Genomic DNA, 17,366 nt, shown 5'->3' on the forward strand with positions numbered 1-17,366 from the left:
GTGTATGTGTGTCACTTGCTTCTCTGGCATCTTATATTTTAGTACAAAAAAGAAGACACACACACACACACACACACACACACACACACACTCTGCACAGCTGCACAGCACTGGGCAAACACATGATGATGGCCCAAATGCTGTGGTTACTTCTTGCTGGGGACAAATTCAATGTACATCATAAATGACTGGACGTGGACCATGAAGTAAAGCTTGCGTTTTGATATTAAAAGACAGCAAATGAAGAGAGGGAGTTGAGATGGAGGACCAGCAACAGGGAAGGCATGCAGTGACCACAAAGGATTGGCATTTGAAATGCTCCTTCACACAGGCAGACAGGAGAAAGAAAAAAGGTCACTGGTGTTGAACCGAGAGTTCACTCAACAAGCCTAGAGGCTCAGATTCTGTCTGGTAAGTGCTGAGGTAACACAGAGCCCCCCTCCCTTCTCTCCCCTCTCTCTTTTTTAAAGACAGGGTTTCTCTGTGTAACTTTGGCGCCTTTCCTGGAACTCACTCTGTAGCCCAGGCTGGCCTCAAACTCACAGAGGTCTCCCTGCCTCTGCCTCCCGAGTGCTGGGATTCAAGGTGTGTGCCACCACCATCTGGCTGAGCTTCCCTTCTTTATTCATTCAAAACGTGCTTTTAAGCCTGAGTTCTGTGAGGTAGTTGGACGCATAGTGAAAAAGGCCCCTCATCTCAAGGTGTTTCAATATTTGGGATAAGGGAATGGAAAGTGGAATATAAATGATGAAGTTGATGGTATTGTCTTGAATGGTAAAATGAGGGAAAATATTTTGGTGTCATTACCAAAAATAGAGAGAGTGCTTAGGCCTTCTCTCAGGACATAGTATTTGAGACCAACTCCCCAGATGATGTGAGAGTATGGGGAAAGGGTCTGGAAAACAGCATGACCAAAGGTCCTATATGGGAATGACTTCTGGGAATGTGAGGAGCCAGATAATCAATATGGACAGATACTGCCTTACCACGAAGCCCATGAGGTGACCAGGCTGGATCCAGCTGTTTGCCATGGAAAGGATTTTGTTGTAAATATAATTGGGAGTCAGTGAAGGGTTTGAACAAGGGGAGGCGTATAATTTGATTCGCATTGTTAAAAGAATGTTCTGAATTCACTGTAGAAACAGAACTTGGAGGAAGAAGACTAGGAACAGGGAACCATGTTAGAGGCAATGACATCGTGGTGTCTTGTGGGAGGAGAGGGCAGTAGTGATGGGGACAAAGGGACAGGCTGGGGATATTCTTAGGGAAGAGTGGACAGAACCTAGTGGTCAGATTAGGTACAGAGGGAGGGAGGGGGGAAGTACCAAAGAGCTGATACACCAGGATAGACCGAAATAGGAAAATCAACTGAATTATTTCTGTACTTGCCCAGAAGAGCAAGTAAAGGCTACCATAGAGGGGTGTAACATTGAGGGGAGAAATTTCAGGAAAAGGATGAGGAATTTTTGCTGGGGAAAACTGAAGACAGGCACTGAAGGAAGAGAATGAGCAGGACTCAAGGATGGCGTGAGATCCATAATGTGGAGCTGGAGGTGTGTGGGAAGGGAAAACAGTGGGTGATCATTCGTATGGATGTGATGTTTGAAGTTGGCTACAGTCCAGATGGGATTGGAAACTCTGACAGAGCTCTATGAATCTCTCAGGAGATGTGGAAAAGATTAGATGAGGCCAGGGGCCGGAGTCAGACCAGAGCACGGGAGGGCTAACATCAAGTGTTACCTCAGGACAGAAGAAGACAAGAGGTGCTTCCCCAAAGCTTTAAGGATGCTCAGGATTGGTGAGAGAAAAAGGCTGAGTGGAGAACGCTTCAGTCCAGCGCTAGGGACTCGAAGATGTGAGGATGTGAGCCTGGCAGAGGAGCAAGTTAGGTAACTCTCTCAACAAGCTGAAGGCTGCCATGGAGCAACATGGCACAGAGGAGGGGCAGACGGGACCACGGTGTTCGGGAAGCTCCTACCAGGAAGCTTGAGCAAGCAGAGGAAAAGTCAGAGGGGGAGAGAGAAACTGAGAGATCCCTGGTTAGGCAAAGTCCTTAATCTGTTCTGCTCTGGGGTTGAGCTGGAGCAGAAAGGTCTGTGAGGTTGTATGTGTGTGAAGGGTGTGTGTGAAGGGAGAATTCTGCTAACAATGTGGCCCAAGTGACGACTCTCCTCCCTGAATATTTGTGCAGTTCTGTAACTGCTTCTTGCTGCTAAGTTCCCAGGTGCTTTTAGTCCTGGGGCAGCACCATGTCCACTGATGGCTTTCTCTCCTTCCTCTTGGACATCTGCTGTGGTAGTTTGCACCGTACCTGCCATCGAGGAAGAGAGAAGGCAGCCCACCCAGCACCCTTCTCGTGCTAGAAGTTACGGCCTATTTCTCTCGTGCCCACTGGACAACTCACACGATCACTAGTGGTTCCAAGATAGGCTGGGGAACACATCACCTCTTCAGTGACCTCACAAGCAAGAGGTGGATCTGAAAGGGGTTTTCGTCACGGCCAGGGTGAGTGTTCACCAAAAGCTTGGTCCCTAGGGTGGGAAGGTGTTATTGAGACACGGTGGGACCTTGAGGAAACTGGGCCTAGTGGAGGACCTTATGACCTTGAGGACATATTTTTGAAAAGGACGGCAGGATCCTGGGCCCTTTGTCCTTTGCTTGTCTGTTTGAGGTGAGCAGTTCTGTTTCACTATGAGCGAGCACCAGGATAGGCCCCCAAATGAGGTAACTGATTATGGGATGGAACCTCCCATAATCTGTCAGTCAAAACAAACCTTTCCAAGAGGTTTATAAGATTTAGAAGAAAAGTTGATTATCTCAATGTTTAGTTACAAGGATGCAAAGCTGTCTGAGTCAGCCATGTAATATGGGGAAGAGGCTGCTAGGCCTTGATGCAGAGACGTCATGTTCCCCAGGAAAAGAGGGATCACACAGAGGAATTTGGAGAAATAAAGGCAGGAACCTGCAGGTGTGTGAGGCTGGCTGACTACTGGCCAGAGGAGGTAGTTCACTCCTGGGAGTAGAAGCAGGCCGAGAGTTAGGAGCCCTCTGGGTTTGTCACCTTGAGGGACAATGACAGAAGAAGACAGTCAATCCCTGTGGGCAGACCCCAGTGAGGGTGGTCTATGCAGGAGAAAACGGCCCCGTGGTTAAAATGCGCACTGCTCTTGCAGAGGACCCAGGTTCAATCCCTAGGGCCCGGGTCAGGCTTCTCACAGCTAGCTGCCTAGATTACTCCAGCTCCAGAGGATCTAATGCTTCTGACCTCCCCAGTCACCTGCACACATATGGCATACACTCACACAGATACACACATACACATAATCAAATAATAAAAATATACCTTTAAAATGTATATAGCTCTTGAGCGGGCGGGGAGCAGTAGAGTGCCAAAGTCACATAAGAAGAGAGAAAACCCCAGCTGGGATCACACAACAAAAGCTAACACATGATTCTTCCATGCTCTTCGGTGATGGGAAGAGCTAATTCTGAAACATTTGAAAGGATTCCTCTATCTACTGTTCCAAAGGGAGGCTTTAAACACGCACACCACCGACCTCCTTCCTCCCCTACTGCAGCCACGGCCCCAGCCGCGGGCTTCCAGAAGCCCCCCCCCCCCCCCCCCCCCCCCCCCCCCGTGTCAAGGAGGTCAGCCCTTCTACCAGCAGGAGCTACTTTCTCACTGACAGGGAAGATGTGGGGCTACAGAACTCACCCACTGTTTTCTCTGGGGCTTGAAACCATCACATTTCCATCCAGAGGAAATAGTCTGGGGTGTTTATTTTTTCAAACCTCATGAATATTAAAAGCGCTATGAGCGAAGCCAAAACATAAGAAAAATGAACGCGGCGGTATCAAGCGTGGGTGTTCCGCTTTCAAAGCTGTCTCCATCAGTGTCAGATGTTTGAAGCAAAAGGAGATAGATGGTATAAACACAGGGTAAGAGCCAGCCCAGCTTTACTTTGCAGTTTAGCTCTGGCTCCTCCCTCACCTTAGCCCTAGCAAGGGAGGCAGCCCAGAAAGTACAGAGCTGCTCTCTGAGGAGAGGAGGCACACATCTACTGAAGATGCAAAGTGCCGATTCCGTTTTAAAGGTTCCGATTTACTTGGCCTGGATATACCACAGACCTCTGAGGATTTGCATATCTTTAACATAATGTGAAGAACTAATAACCAGTGAGCAGCTTAGATAAGACCTTATGAATATTCACACTTTTAAATCTCCAAGTGCATATTTCTCAATGATACAACACACATCCTACTCAAACTCTGCTCGTTCAACAGTGGCCCCAGGACTGGAGAAAATACGACATTATGACAGAAAAATAAAGTTCGGAATGGGATGCTAATGTAGACAGCTATCAGGCTACTTTGGATTTGAAAATTATTCAGGAATGCCCAAAGTCAAACTTCGTGTGTGTGTGTGTGTGTGTGTGTGTGTGTGTGTGTGTGTGTGTGTGTGTGTTATGCATTCTCATACCGTGTGGGCACATGTTTATGAGTGTACGTGTGGAACCTAATTGACAATGGAAGGGTGTCCTCAATGTTCCCCACTTTACTGACTGAAGCGGGGTAACTTGCTGAGACCAGCACTCACTAATTCAGCTAGTCTAGAGAGCAGCCTGCTTTAAAGATTCCTCCCTGTCTCAGACTGCTGAGCGCTGACATTTCAGACAGGCCTCCATGCCTTCCTGGCTTGTGTTATGGAGATCTGAATGCCAATTTTCACACTGGCACAGCTACCCAACTGAACCATCTCCTCAACCCCTAGTTTTATTTTTTAAGACAAATCCAAACAGGGAAGTCACTGCTGAAATGAAGATGTCATTAATTTGTTCAAGGGAAGAGATAAAATACAGGATTGAGCATCCTTTATCCAGAAAGGAATAAGATATTTTCTTGAATGTTTTAGAATTGATTTTACAGAGCATCCCTAGTCCCAAAAGTTAAATTTAGAAGTGCTCCAAAACCCCAGAATTTCATAAAAAGTTTTAGATTTTTGGATTAGGGGTGCCTGGTCAGTACAAACTTTTAATTTTTCCCTTGGTGCTGTGGAATAAACTCAGAGACCCCTCTATGCTAAGAATGCACTCACCACCACTGTTCGCCAGCGTAGAGGTGATGTGGCAGTCCCCAGTGCAGGGGCCAGCCTCCTGGCCCAGTGGAGACAGCAGGACCGTGCTATGGCCTGTCCTCTCACATCAGCACAAATTGTACACATGAGCCACTGGGAAGGGAACATAGCAACGTGGATGGAAGGGAAAGGGAAGAGAAGTCAGCAGCAGAGCAGAGGAGGGAAGGAGAGAGAGAGGCTCTGGAGGTGGAGGGGGAGGGTTTGTCTGCTGTTCCTTGGCCCTCCCCTGTCTCCTAGGCATCAAGTGACTGATGGACATCAAGTAACCGCTGGTCATTTTCACTCCATCATTCTGAGCACCAATGAAATACACATGTATTGGCTCTGTCATGATTTACAAATGCAACTTCTCTGTGACTGGTAACTATTCATTTTCACTTCCAAGCTTTAGTTCTGGGCCAGGACCCATCCACCTGTGGTTCATATCTCACTCATCGAGCAAACACAGTCACTGAACACCTGGTCCACACAGCACTGCAGGCAGGAGACACGGTTGCTGCCTCCAGAGTGTCATGTCCAAGGGGAGCCAAGGCATTAGTGGATGCCAAATCTGAGGACAAGTCCAAGGTGGGTGCTTGGGGAGTCGGGGGTGGCTGGGAGAGGTGGAGAGCAACAAGGAAGGGCTTCCTGTAAGCCTAAAAGGTAAATAGGTCCTGAGCAGGTGACAGGAAGGTCCCAGCATGCCAAGAGACAACAACAAAAACCTTGTTCTATGCAAGGGCAAAGTCCCAGAAGAGGAACGAGCCTGGGTGTTTGAGAAACTAACACAGAGGTACACAGTAGACAGGCCTTAGAATAGCGGAGCTCCTGAGGGTCCTCACATCCTGACAGGGATCCTGTATCATCTCACACTGTCAAGGTGCAGCTAGTTTTCAACACCAAAATGACACACTCCGATTCCATTTAAGACAAGATGATTTAATCCTGGAACTTTCCCATTCAAACTGAGGACTTTAGTCTGAAACCTTCAACTCTAAACATAGATTTACAAGTACAAGCTTTCAGGCTTGTAAACATATCTACTAACACATTTATATTTATTTTAACCCTAATCTACAAGATAATCTTCACCTTGTCCAGAGCTAACATTCATCCTGGATGCCTGCTCCCATCATGCCTTTCTCTCCTGTGTCTGTTAAGCACTCTTGCCCTGAAGGAGTGGGAGGTCCAGCTCCTTCCCACTTGGATCTCATCTCTCCAGGTCTTGAAGTATGCTGCTCTTCCTACTGAGATGCACTTCTACCCTTTAGATACTACAGGGTTGGGGGAGATCTCTTAATTTCCCCAAGAATCTTTGTGTGTGTGTGTGTGTGTATACATGTACACATGTGTGGAGACCACCAGTCAGCTTTTCATGTCATTTCTCAGGCGCCACTTCCTTTTTTTTTTGAGACAATGTCTCTCAATGACATTAGAATGGCCTTAGAATTCACTAAGGAAGCTTTGATGCAAGCCACTGAACCTCAGTGATCCTCCTGAGCCCCACCTCTTCAGTGGTGGGATGTATGCCACTATGCCTAGGTGGTTTTTTTTTTTAATTAATTAATTAAATTTTTTAAGACAACCTCTGGAGATCATTCAATCACTTTTTCAACTAAGCTATCTTCCTACCAAGCCCCTTCCAAGATCTTTCTAAGGGGCAAGTGTCCCTATTCTCCTTCATCTCAGCTCCCAAAGTTAACTATTTGTCTCTATATATTTACATGAAAATCCAGGCTGCTTATGTACATATGTTCACACTTCCATCCCTGCACAGAATAGGCTGGACCCTGGGTCCATTCCCTACACTAGCGTTTTGAGGGCAGTGACCAAGCATTTCATTTTTATAGCCAGAGCCTAGCTCAATCAATGCCTTGCAGAAAGAAAACCCATTCCGAGATTCTGCTCCTCACCTGAACTATGATTAATCAGGTAAGAATAGCACGTCAAGGCCCTTGTGTCTCTGCAGGAACAGCTGAGGAATCTGAGAAACAGGAGCTCAGCCCTGCTTAGGAAGGAAGGGAGGGAAGAGAGGAGGGAGAGAGGCAAAGGAAGAGAGGAAGGGTGTAGTCTAGTCTGTTATCTACTCAGTGTTTAGAGGGGGATTCCAACCGCCTCAGTGGAAGGCCAGCTAAGGTCCCATTGTAGAGCGGATTGTGCCCCCTTCAAAGTAAATGCTGGACTGGGAGTCAGCTCACTGGGAGAGTGCTTTTCTGGCATGTGCGAAGTCCTGGGTTTGATCACCAGCATCAGGATAAACAAAGAACTTCTCAAAGATGACAGCCACAAAACCAAACCAACCAACTGACCAAAACTCTAAGGCAACAACAACAACAACTAAACAAAAACCCAAATGCCGGCATCCCAGTATCTCAATAGTTCTGCTTATGACTTTATCCAGAAATAAACGATTATGTATGTGATTAAGTTAAAATAAAGTCATTACAATGGCGGACCCCAATTCAAAATGACTGGTGTCTGTATAGAAAGGGAACATTTAGACAAAGATAGGCACACAGGGTAACTCTTCTATAAGTCAAGGGATACCAGAGACTGCTAGCAAATTACCAGAAGCAGGGAGAGAGTTTGGCACACACAGACCCTTCTAGTCTCAGAGGGAAGCAGCTCTGCCAGGCCTGTGGTCTCAGATGTGCAGCCTCCGGAGCTGGGAGACAATCATTTCTGTTGTTAGAGTCACCACGCCTGTGGCACTTTCTATCAGCCTAGGAAATGAATCCAGATATTTATTGGAGTGCATTCTCCATAACTTAATTGCTTTTTTATCAAGCCTTAAGTAGCTTTGCATTGAATGGAAAGGGCCCAGCAAACCCCTGCTGGAAACAGGGTTGTTTTATGGGATAGACTTTGTAGGACATGGTGAGCCCATCTTGTTTGTACAAAGACGTAAGGAAGGAGGTGGAGAGGCAGCTGGCTGGCTTGCATTTGTTTCCTCCACCCATGCCAGCTACTTGGAAAAGGATTATTCTTCACTAATGGAAAGGTCTGCCATTTAAAAAGCCAGACACTGTGAGTGTACCAGAACTCTCCGGGAATGCTGTATGGTGGCAAAAAACAACCTTACAGAAGATGCTAAACCAGTGGTCCTCAACCTTCCTAACGCTGCGGCCCTTTAATACAGTTCCTCATGTCCCCTGTGGGGACCGCCAACAATAGAATTATTTTCACTGCTACTTCATAGCTGCAACTTTGCTACTGTTCTGAATAGTGACATAAATATCTGATATGCAGGATCTCTGATATGTGACCCTTGTGAAAAGGTCAGTCGACCTCCAAAGGTGTCAGGACCCACAGGTTGAGAACCACTTTACTAGATAAAGAAAGGAAGAAACTATTTACATCATTCAGTCCTATGTCACCTGGAAGATGAAAAATTGGGGCCCATCGTTAAATGTTCCTTGCGACTTCCTTAATGAGATGCTTGCACAGGCCTTCCACTTCTGTTATCTTGATAGGCTTAAGGTTGAGTTAGCACAAGCTATGATATAAATGGGCGGTAGAATGGAATCTAGGTTTGACCCCTGAGGTTTTAGTTTTTAATCTGTAAAAAGAAGTGATGGTTGGATAGCCATCAACAAGAAGTGAGCCATGTTTCTCAAATTACAAAAATAATGGTAAGAGGTGGAAAATGATTTTGTGAGTTGTACATTTCATGCTCTTGAATCCCCAGGCTGACCCTCTGGCCATAGACCAGCTCACTCTGTCTGTCCCTGTACGGGTGGAGTGCTGGCTTGAAGTGGGAAAGCAATAAATGTTCACTGAAAGTGAAACACAAGACTTTAATAAGGGACTATTTTAGAAAGACTCCATGAACTGGCATGCACATGGCCGAGGCTCTTGGCAGGGCTCTGCTGGTGGATCTGCTTATGGGAAAACTTTATCGTTACGGTTCAGTTGAACTGGAGAATCCCCAAACCTTCCCTAGTGTGAGCAGGGGTGGGCGCCACTTTTCACTGTCGTCCCAGGCAGACATGGGTTTCTGGGTCATTCTTTAGCTTTCTGATGTGAGCATGGTCCATGTGTGCCTCCAGTCTCATGGCTCTCCTCCCTTTGAGATGAACCTCCAAATCTGGATCCACACAGCCCAGAAACTGGAGCCTACTCCTCATCAGAGAACCAGTTTCCAGGGTTCTGGCAAGGCTCTGGGCACAGTTCATGCCAAGGAACTGCAGGGCTCCAGTGAGTGCCTGTACCGTTGGGAAAAGGCTGACTCACAGTATCCCTAGATATGAACACAACAGCAACAAATGTGCGTGTAGACCATCAAGTCCACTGCCCCCACTCCCCCGCGCCCTTACCCCCCTCCTCTCTGGGACCCACACCCTCAATACCCTTGTGTGAGGTATGTGGACACATGCAAGCGTATTAGCTGTGGCCTTCTAATTCCAAGAGGGAGCCAAAAAAAGAACAGAAAGTTGCCAACCCTTCTGCTTAATGCTTTCTGAAGGAGCTCTAATAACTGCCTATTTATAACCCCTGAGCACTTGGTGGCCTTCCATGGAAGGAGCAGGCAGCTGCTACAGGAAGCCAACTGCCCTGCCCACTGACTGGAAACAGATGTCCCTTTCTGTCATCTCTGTGAATAGTTGCAATTCCATGAAGCGATCATTGTCAACTTATTTCCTTGTGTTTATGGCTCACTGAAACTTCAGGATGTAAAGATCTCATCATCTTGTCATCAGACATGGCTCAGTCCCAGAACAAAGGTGCCACAAGACAAGCCACACCCATTCTCTTAAAAGCTATTCCTTTGTCTTAAACAACCAGACGTCAGTTTGGGACTCCAATGGGGTTGCCTAAGATCATCCAAATTCTGAATATTACTTTAGAATAAAAACTCATATTCTTTTTGGTGGTGGTGGAGACTGAACCTGGAACCTCACACAAGGTAGGTAACACTGAGCACCTAGTCTAGTGGTCTTCAACCTGTTGGGGTCAAGGGGTCACTTAAAACCACTGGAAGACAAATATCTATATTACAATTCATAACAGTAGCAAAATTATAGTTATGAAGTAGCAATGAAAATAACATTGTGGTTGGGGGTCAGCACAACATGAGGAACTGTATTAAAGGGTCGCAGCATTAGGAAGGTTGAGAGCCACTGCTCTAGAATCAGAACTCTTCCCAAGCATGATCCTGACCACTTCTTTTCAGTTGCTTGGTGCTGAAGCTAGGGGGTAATCACTTGCCTAGCACATGTAAAACCCTAGGTTTCATCCCAGCACTACAAACAAACAGAACGCATTAAGAACTGGGATGACAGATCTTCTGGTAGAATTTTAAAGTAGGAAGGACTGTTAGCGATGGTATGATGGTGTGGGTAGTTTTACCACCTTTCTTTATATGAAGTTACAGGCAATCAGAATGCCAGGATCTTTCTGGTCTATTCCATCACTCTGAAAATGCAGCTGATTTTTAATTTTGTTTTAGTCATGTATTTAATTTTGAGAATGAGCCTCACGTATCTCAGGCTGGCCTTGAACTTCTCTTGCAGTCAAGGATAACCTTGGGCTTCGGGTCTTCCTGTCTCTACCCCCTGAAGGGTCTGAGATCTCAAGAGTGCCAGGCAAACTTGCAAGATGCAATGTAGACTCCAAGGGTCACTGTAGGGTTTGATGGAGCAGGAGGCAGGGAGACATGGCCAGCTGGTGACTGGTTCTTGGCTCTGTAAGCTGGTAGTCAGTGGAGCCATTTACTGAGTTACAGAGGTATATACAAGATGAGGAGGTATGCAGGGGAACATGGGGACACTTGTTACACGTGCCTGGCCTAGGACCTGTACCATTGATACTGAGAAGTCTTGGGGGTTCTGGACCACTGAGACTGGCGGGTAAAGGAGTGATGTAGACTCTCTTTCAGGTCAGAAGAGCAGCAGTGCACAGCTATCCGGAGGAACCTGAAGAGTCGACAATGCTGTCTAGGACATCTGAGCCAGCAGTAGGGGCTGGCCGGGGGCGGGGGGGGGGCATCACAGAGGAGAGGGGTGCGCTGGGAGATGGAAGGATTCCCAGGGGAAGGTATGATGATACAAAGGAAGGGTGGCTTCCAATTAAAATAAAATGGCAGAGCGATCTGGAAGGAAGAGATGGCCCGGAGCTGCAGGAAAGAGCTGTCTGCACACTGGGATGGCCCCCAGGTGAGATGATGGCCAGAGGAAGGAGGGTCCCAGTCAGGTGAAGGGCTGACCTGGGATTGAAGGTTGGGCTGAGCGAGGACAGAACTCCCTTGGGAGTGACTGTGAGGAAGGGGACAGTATTCACAAGGCCCCACATGCAGCTTGATGCTCTTGATAACTCAGGGTTCAGGAGCATTGTCCCTTCCCCAGGGTGCAGCTCCCTGTAAATAAGAGTATATACTGCTTCCCACATCTTAGAACAAAAATCCCAAGCCCAATTCTTCAGATCTCTGTGGTGAAAATATCACCACAGATCTCTTAGGTGCAGTGACCCAAATACGATTTAAAAGAAGGTGGTACACTCAGAATCGCAGCAATCCTGTGACTACTGTGGCTGATGGTTTGAGGCTAATTTTTGCAATATAAAATATATAATATGATATATGCCATTATGCTGTTTTGAGATTTCACCAGTATAGAATTTTCTAGTAAATTATTTATATCAATGTTAGTGACTATCCCTGATTCTATGTCATGATTTCTAATTTGCCAGTTGATTATATAGATTTTAGCATAGTACAGTGACCAGATTTTAAAGTAAGTACGTATGAGTATTTGGACTAAAAATATTTTGTGCTTATATGCATGCATGTTGTATGCCTGTGTACATGTTTGTGTGTGTGTGTCTCACTGAATCTGGAGCTCATGGATTCAGCTACTCCGCTGGCCGATAGCATCTGTCCGTCTCCATTTCCAACTGCACTAGGGTGACAGGTATGCATCACTACATGCAGCTTTGGTGTGAGTATTTGGAGTCTGAACTCAGATTCTCACTCTTGTGCAGCAAGCATTTTAACAATGGAGCCAGATCCCCAGTCCCTAAAGACATTTTCAAAGGCAGATTTCCTAATAAAGAGTATAATCAAGGTAATAGTCTTGACAGCCAGAAAACACTTTATATCTTAAAGCTAGCCTCTGTTCTAATACGCTGCAAGTGGGAGTGGGCAGCCCGGACCTCGAGAACACACTGAGTGTGGGAGTGCACTTGAGGACTGCCGTCACCACGAGCACAGCTTGGAGCCCTCAAGCTCATCCAAGGGCCGTCCCAATGGTCCCAAGACGTCCTAAGGGCACAGCCTGATGGAGTGACACCCTTCATGAATACACTTAGAGGATAACAGGGTAGCTTATCTTCCTCATATATATGAATGACATCAGACACACAGCTGTCCCTCCATGTTCACGTGTTCCACATCCATGGATTCAGCCAACTATGAATGAACAATGTTATTAAAAATTAAAAAAAAAAAAGAAACTTTCTCTGTACTGAACGCATACAGATTTTTCTTGCCATCATTCCCTAAACAGTGTGGCATAACAATGATGTATAGGGCCTTTACACTGTGCTAGATGCTGTGAGTGAGGATCTAGAGATGGACACGGCATCCATGCCAATACCGAGCCATTTTGTGCATCCATGGATTCTAGTATCCATGTGGGTTTCTGGAACCAAAGCCACATAGATACTGAAGGATGAATAGGTGTATAGGTGTGTGTGTGTGTGTGTGTGTGTGTGTGTGTGTGTGTGTGTGTGTAAAATACAATAAAATTAACCAAATGTAAATTTTATATCTAGCAAAAATTAGAGGTCAGGAAACATCACAATTCCCAATCCCACACTTCACTCTTGAAAGACATTTAGCGCCCACCTCCATTCCCTCAGCTGCAGGTTCAGAGTAAAGCTAAAGACTTGGAGGACAGGCCACGCACCACACGCTGAGTGTTTTAGCTGAGACCTTTCTTGACTGTTCGTGTCTCAGGTGAACTCTCTCAGGTGAATGGGGGTCATTTTCCCTGCATCCTTGTCTTACTGTAAGCTCATTCGAGCATTGCAGTGAAGAGGAGCATGGGTAATTTTAGAACGGAACAATATCACATCCCTTAAATGCAAGTTTCATCTTTCTAGACGGGATTTAATTAAATGTTTTAATTTTTTATTATCTGTGATCATGGTTTATTCTCCCTCCGAATTCATTAAATGTTATTAAGTCTCCCACGGCAATCATGCATATCAGCAGTCTCGCTGGAGTGGAACACTATTTTAGACATTTTCTACGGTTAACCTCCATCCAATATCTATGCACTGGCAGCATTTTACTTTAATAATTTATTTATTGGGACTCGTTAATTTTGGTGTCTGATGTTTTTATTTGCAAGTTTTTAAATAATAAAGTTTATACAATTAAAAAGCAATTCCTTATTAAGATTACATTGGGACATTAATTTAAAATAATCGCAGTATATAATACAGCAACCCATGCTCTGGGACAGTAATCACATTCCGAGTGAGGCCCAAACAAAATTAAATGAAATGTTAAGGCACTTGTTTAGAAGACCCCTTCTCCAACATTTTCTTCTTATGACAACTTTTTGCCTGAGAAATGTTTATATGACCCCAAACATAGGTCTATAAGATGGGTATGCAAATCAAATATTTACTGAGGATAAATTGTAAAAATCCATTTGAAAAATTCTTTGTTGTATGCTTAATTTTATCATTTACTAAAGACAAGAGTGCATTTGTATGCTGGATGAAGGTACTTGTCTATGACACTACAGCCAAAGACACAATTTGATAATTCAATGCTGAGGAATAATGGTAGGAAAACATTAAATTACTTGTTTTCTGTAATTAAACCATTATGGTTTTTTTTTTTTTATCAGAGCAGAAAACTTTGAATGTACATTGAGAATGCTGCAATTCATAATATAGAATATTTGTTTGCTGGCATTGCGTGGCAAGAAGGCCCACACAGTACAAGCTACACATGTTTTGTGTTTAGAGTCAAGGCTGCAACCACAGGATGCAACATGCCAAGAACACCGCCAGAATCACCTTGGATTCCTTACACTTTTGGATTTAAATTAACTTTGATTGTTGTATGTTCAGAAGCCTTTTACTGTTCCCACTTTGTTTTTGTTGTTTGTGTGTTTGTGATTCCCATATTCATTTATGAGGCCAAGATACAGGTGACCAGCATTTAAGAACTTAGTACAGCTTCTGATGGGCTGCTGGGAGGGATGGGAGACAACTGTCAATCACACGAACCCCAAGTCACTCTCTCACGTTAGCCTGATTTTGTGTATATGTGTGTGTGTGTGAGGGGCAATATCTTTCATAAATGAGAAATGGGCCTTTTGGACTGACAGGCTCTTTGGTGACCCAGGTAACAGACACTTTCACACCCTGTGTATTCTATGCACTTTGGCCTTTCTCCTTCTGTGCTGAGGAGCTGGCTCTTGGGACAAGAAGCGGTGAAGAGCAACCACGTGACTGGATTCTTGAACAGAGAAGGGCACTTGCTGCTGTCTACTCAACGATGATGGCATTTTGGCCTGCTTGCTTCCTGTTACAAAGCCTCCCGCTCTTATCCGATTTCAGGAACTGATGTTCTCCCTGGGGACACCTCCTGTCTCCAGCATCCTGAAATAATCTGGTTTCTACCCAAGTGCTCTTGGGATGCTGCCTTTGGGGCGGGGGGGGGGGGGGCAGAGCCATCTCTGCTTTCTGAGCAGCTGCTGACCTGGCTCACACTTCCAGTCTATTCATATGTTTGGCCAGAATCTCGACTTTATAAAAGACATCGCACTGGTCTAAAAGCACATGTCCCTCTGCAGATAACCATTCCCTTCACACATCTGCCTTCTCTTATTTGCTCTCCTCCTCTGTCTTTGTAGGCGGTAGCCTTGTGGGGCTTCTAATATCCAAAGACAAAAATGTATTTCCTAGTATTAGAAAAGTTCAGAATTAAATATGTTTTCCCTCATATGTTTGAGATACATCTGTTATTTTAAATAATACATGTAGAAATTATTTTTATTTAGTGGGGGGAATAAACATATCTTTCTGGAAGTATTATTAGTATAGTGACAACTCTAACTTTTAAACCTCATGACAGAATTTTCTAGAAAATTAAGTCCACATTAGTGATTATTTATAAAACTATTTTTATGTAAATTATAATTTCTATCACCACCAGTTTATTATGAATATTATAACACAGCACCGAGAGCAATATAGTCTAGTTAGTAACATGGTATAGGGAGCAGGTCCACAGTCAATCAGACTTTGGGTTTGAATCCCAGCTTTTTGCAGCTCAACAGCTCTGTGACCTTGACTTAATTCCCCCCCCCTCCCTCTCTCCCTCCTTCCCTCCCTGTTTCCTCAGAAAGCATGGCCATAGAAACCATGCTTCGGGGCTACCATGAGAGCAGAAATAATAACGTAAAACAACCACTGTCAGAGTTGTCTCCAACTAGGTACTCAGTTATCTGACCTGCCCAAGTAGGTCAAACTGGTTCACTGCAGACTTAGGACGCCTTTATTGTTTAATTATTTATCTTGTGATTTTCTTAGTCCTGGGAATTGAACCCAGGGCCATGTATGTGCTAGGTACATATTCTACCACTAAACTAGATGTACCTGAGCCCTGGACAGAGTCGTTAAATGGGGGGGGGGGCAGAAGAAAATAGGAAGGGAAGAGAGGATGTCTAGTTATGCTTCACTGTATCCATGGCAACGTCCAGGACAGAGGCGCCATGACTCTGGGCCAGGAGGAGACTAGAGGATGAGTTTAGAGTTGCCAAGGCTCTACCAATGGAGGTTGCCCCAAGGGCAGGATGGCTAGGTCCAGTCCCTCTGAGTCTTTTCACGTATTAGAATTAAAAAAAAAAAGAGTGAGATTAAAGGATTTTGGTGTGAGAACAACTGAATCACTAGGAAAGACATAGATGCTGGTGGGAAAAAAGGAAAGGAAATAAAAATGCATCCAACACACTGCACTCAGTGTCTGATATATGACTTACGACTTCAGCCTAAAGCAATCTAACACAGGAAGTGCAGAAGGCTGTGGATATGGCTTGGTGGGCAAAGCACCCGCCACACAAGCATTAGGACCGAGTTTAGATCCTCAGGACCCAATAGCACACATCTGTCGTCCCAGGGCTCCTATGGTAAGATGGGATGCAGCTAACAGGAAAGTCCCCGAAAGCCTTGCAGGGCAGCTAGCTTGCCACACGTGACGCCGCACACACATAGAAGTCAAAGGATAAGCATGGGTACCAGTTCTTATTGTCCATCATGTTTCAGACAGCACCTCTGTGGCTCACCACTATGTACACCAGGTTTGTTAGCAGGACACCTGAGCCAGTACCCAACTCACCCTATCCCAGGGTATCTTGTCTTGCCTGGGCACCCAGCACAGACCAAGAGACTGTGTCTTAGACATAGTAGAAGGGAGGACTGGCCCCCAGGATTGTCTTATGATCTCCACGCATTCACTGTGATACACACAAACACACATACATCATACATACAAGATTTTAAAAAGAAGCATATGCAAAATATTAGTGTAGACAAATTATAGGTAAGAAGGTGTGATCAGAAAGGGGAGATGCAAACTAATTCACAAACATGGTAATGACACCGGAAAGGCTGCCCATAATTATGGCTTAAACAGTTTCTAGAATTGGATACATTGGGTCCTGGCTCAGGCTGTTGCTGTCAAGCTATGGTGGCCACAAAGCACTCCTGTCACTTTCCTAGGTTTAATTTCCTCTCGTGAAAGCAAAGGTTGTGGGATGTTTTCGAAGGTCACCTCCAACTCTGTTGGGTCACATGGCTCCAATGCTGGGTCTGTGGCACAGTTGACATTACCACCTTAGAGCTGAATGATGTGATCTCTGGCAGTTGACAGCATCCCGTGCAGCTAGATGCCACAGTCTAAGTGTCACCGTGGTGACAGCCTTTCTCCCTGAAAATGTTCCCTCTCAGGGAAAGACCTCTCAGAAAGGAAGACTGGAAGGCTGGGGCAGTGAGCCAGCCTCCCCTTCCAGCTGGGCCAGCCCACCAGAGCAAGGCTGCTTATGTGCATGCGGGGGGGGGGGGGCGCAGGCGGTATAGGGGGGTAGGGGTGTGGGAAGGGTGACGTGGGGGGGGTGTTGGTTCAAAGGCACATTTAAGATGAGTTATGTAAAAAAGTGCCGGCCAGCAGCACATTGCCCTCTTCCTTCTCCGATTGTTTGTTAGAGCAATCTCCATTTCCTCTCCTGTATTTAAT

The 17,366-nt window shown here is 45.5% G+C and overlaps 1 protein-coding gene across 16 annotated transcripts in view; it reads right to left on the reverse strand.

Moving 5' to 3' along the window:
- Atp8a2 (ATPase phospholipid transporting 8A2) overlaps nucleotides 1–17,366 on the reverse strand; it is a 592,551-nt gene that overhangs the window by 72,717 nt on the left and 502,468 nt on the right. The window lies entirely within an intron of this gene.

Source organism: Peromyscus maniculatus, chromosome 9, assembly GCF_049852395.1.
Source record: "Peromyscus maniculatus bairdii isolate BWxNUB_F1_BW_parent chromosome 9, HU_Pman_BW_mat_3.1, whole genome shotgun sequence".
In the NCBI taxonomy this organism is placed as follows: domain Eukaryota; kingdom Metazoa; phylum Chordata; class Mammalia; order Rodentia; family Cricetidae; genus Peromyscus; species Peromyscus maniculatus.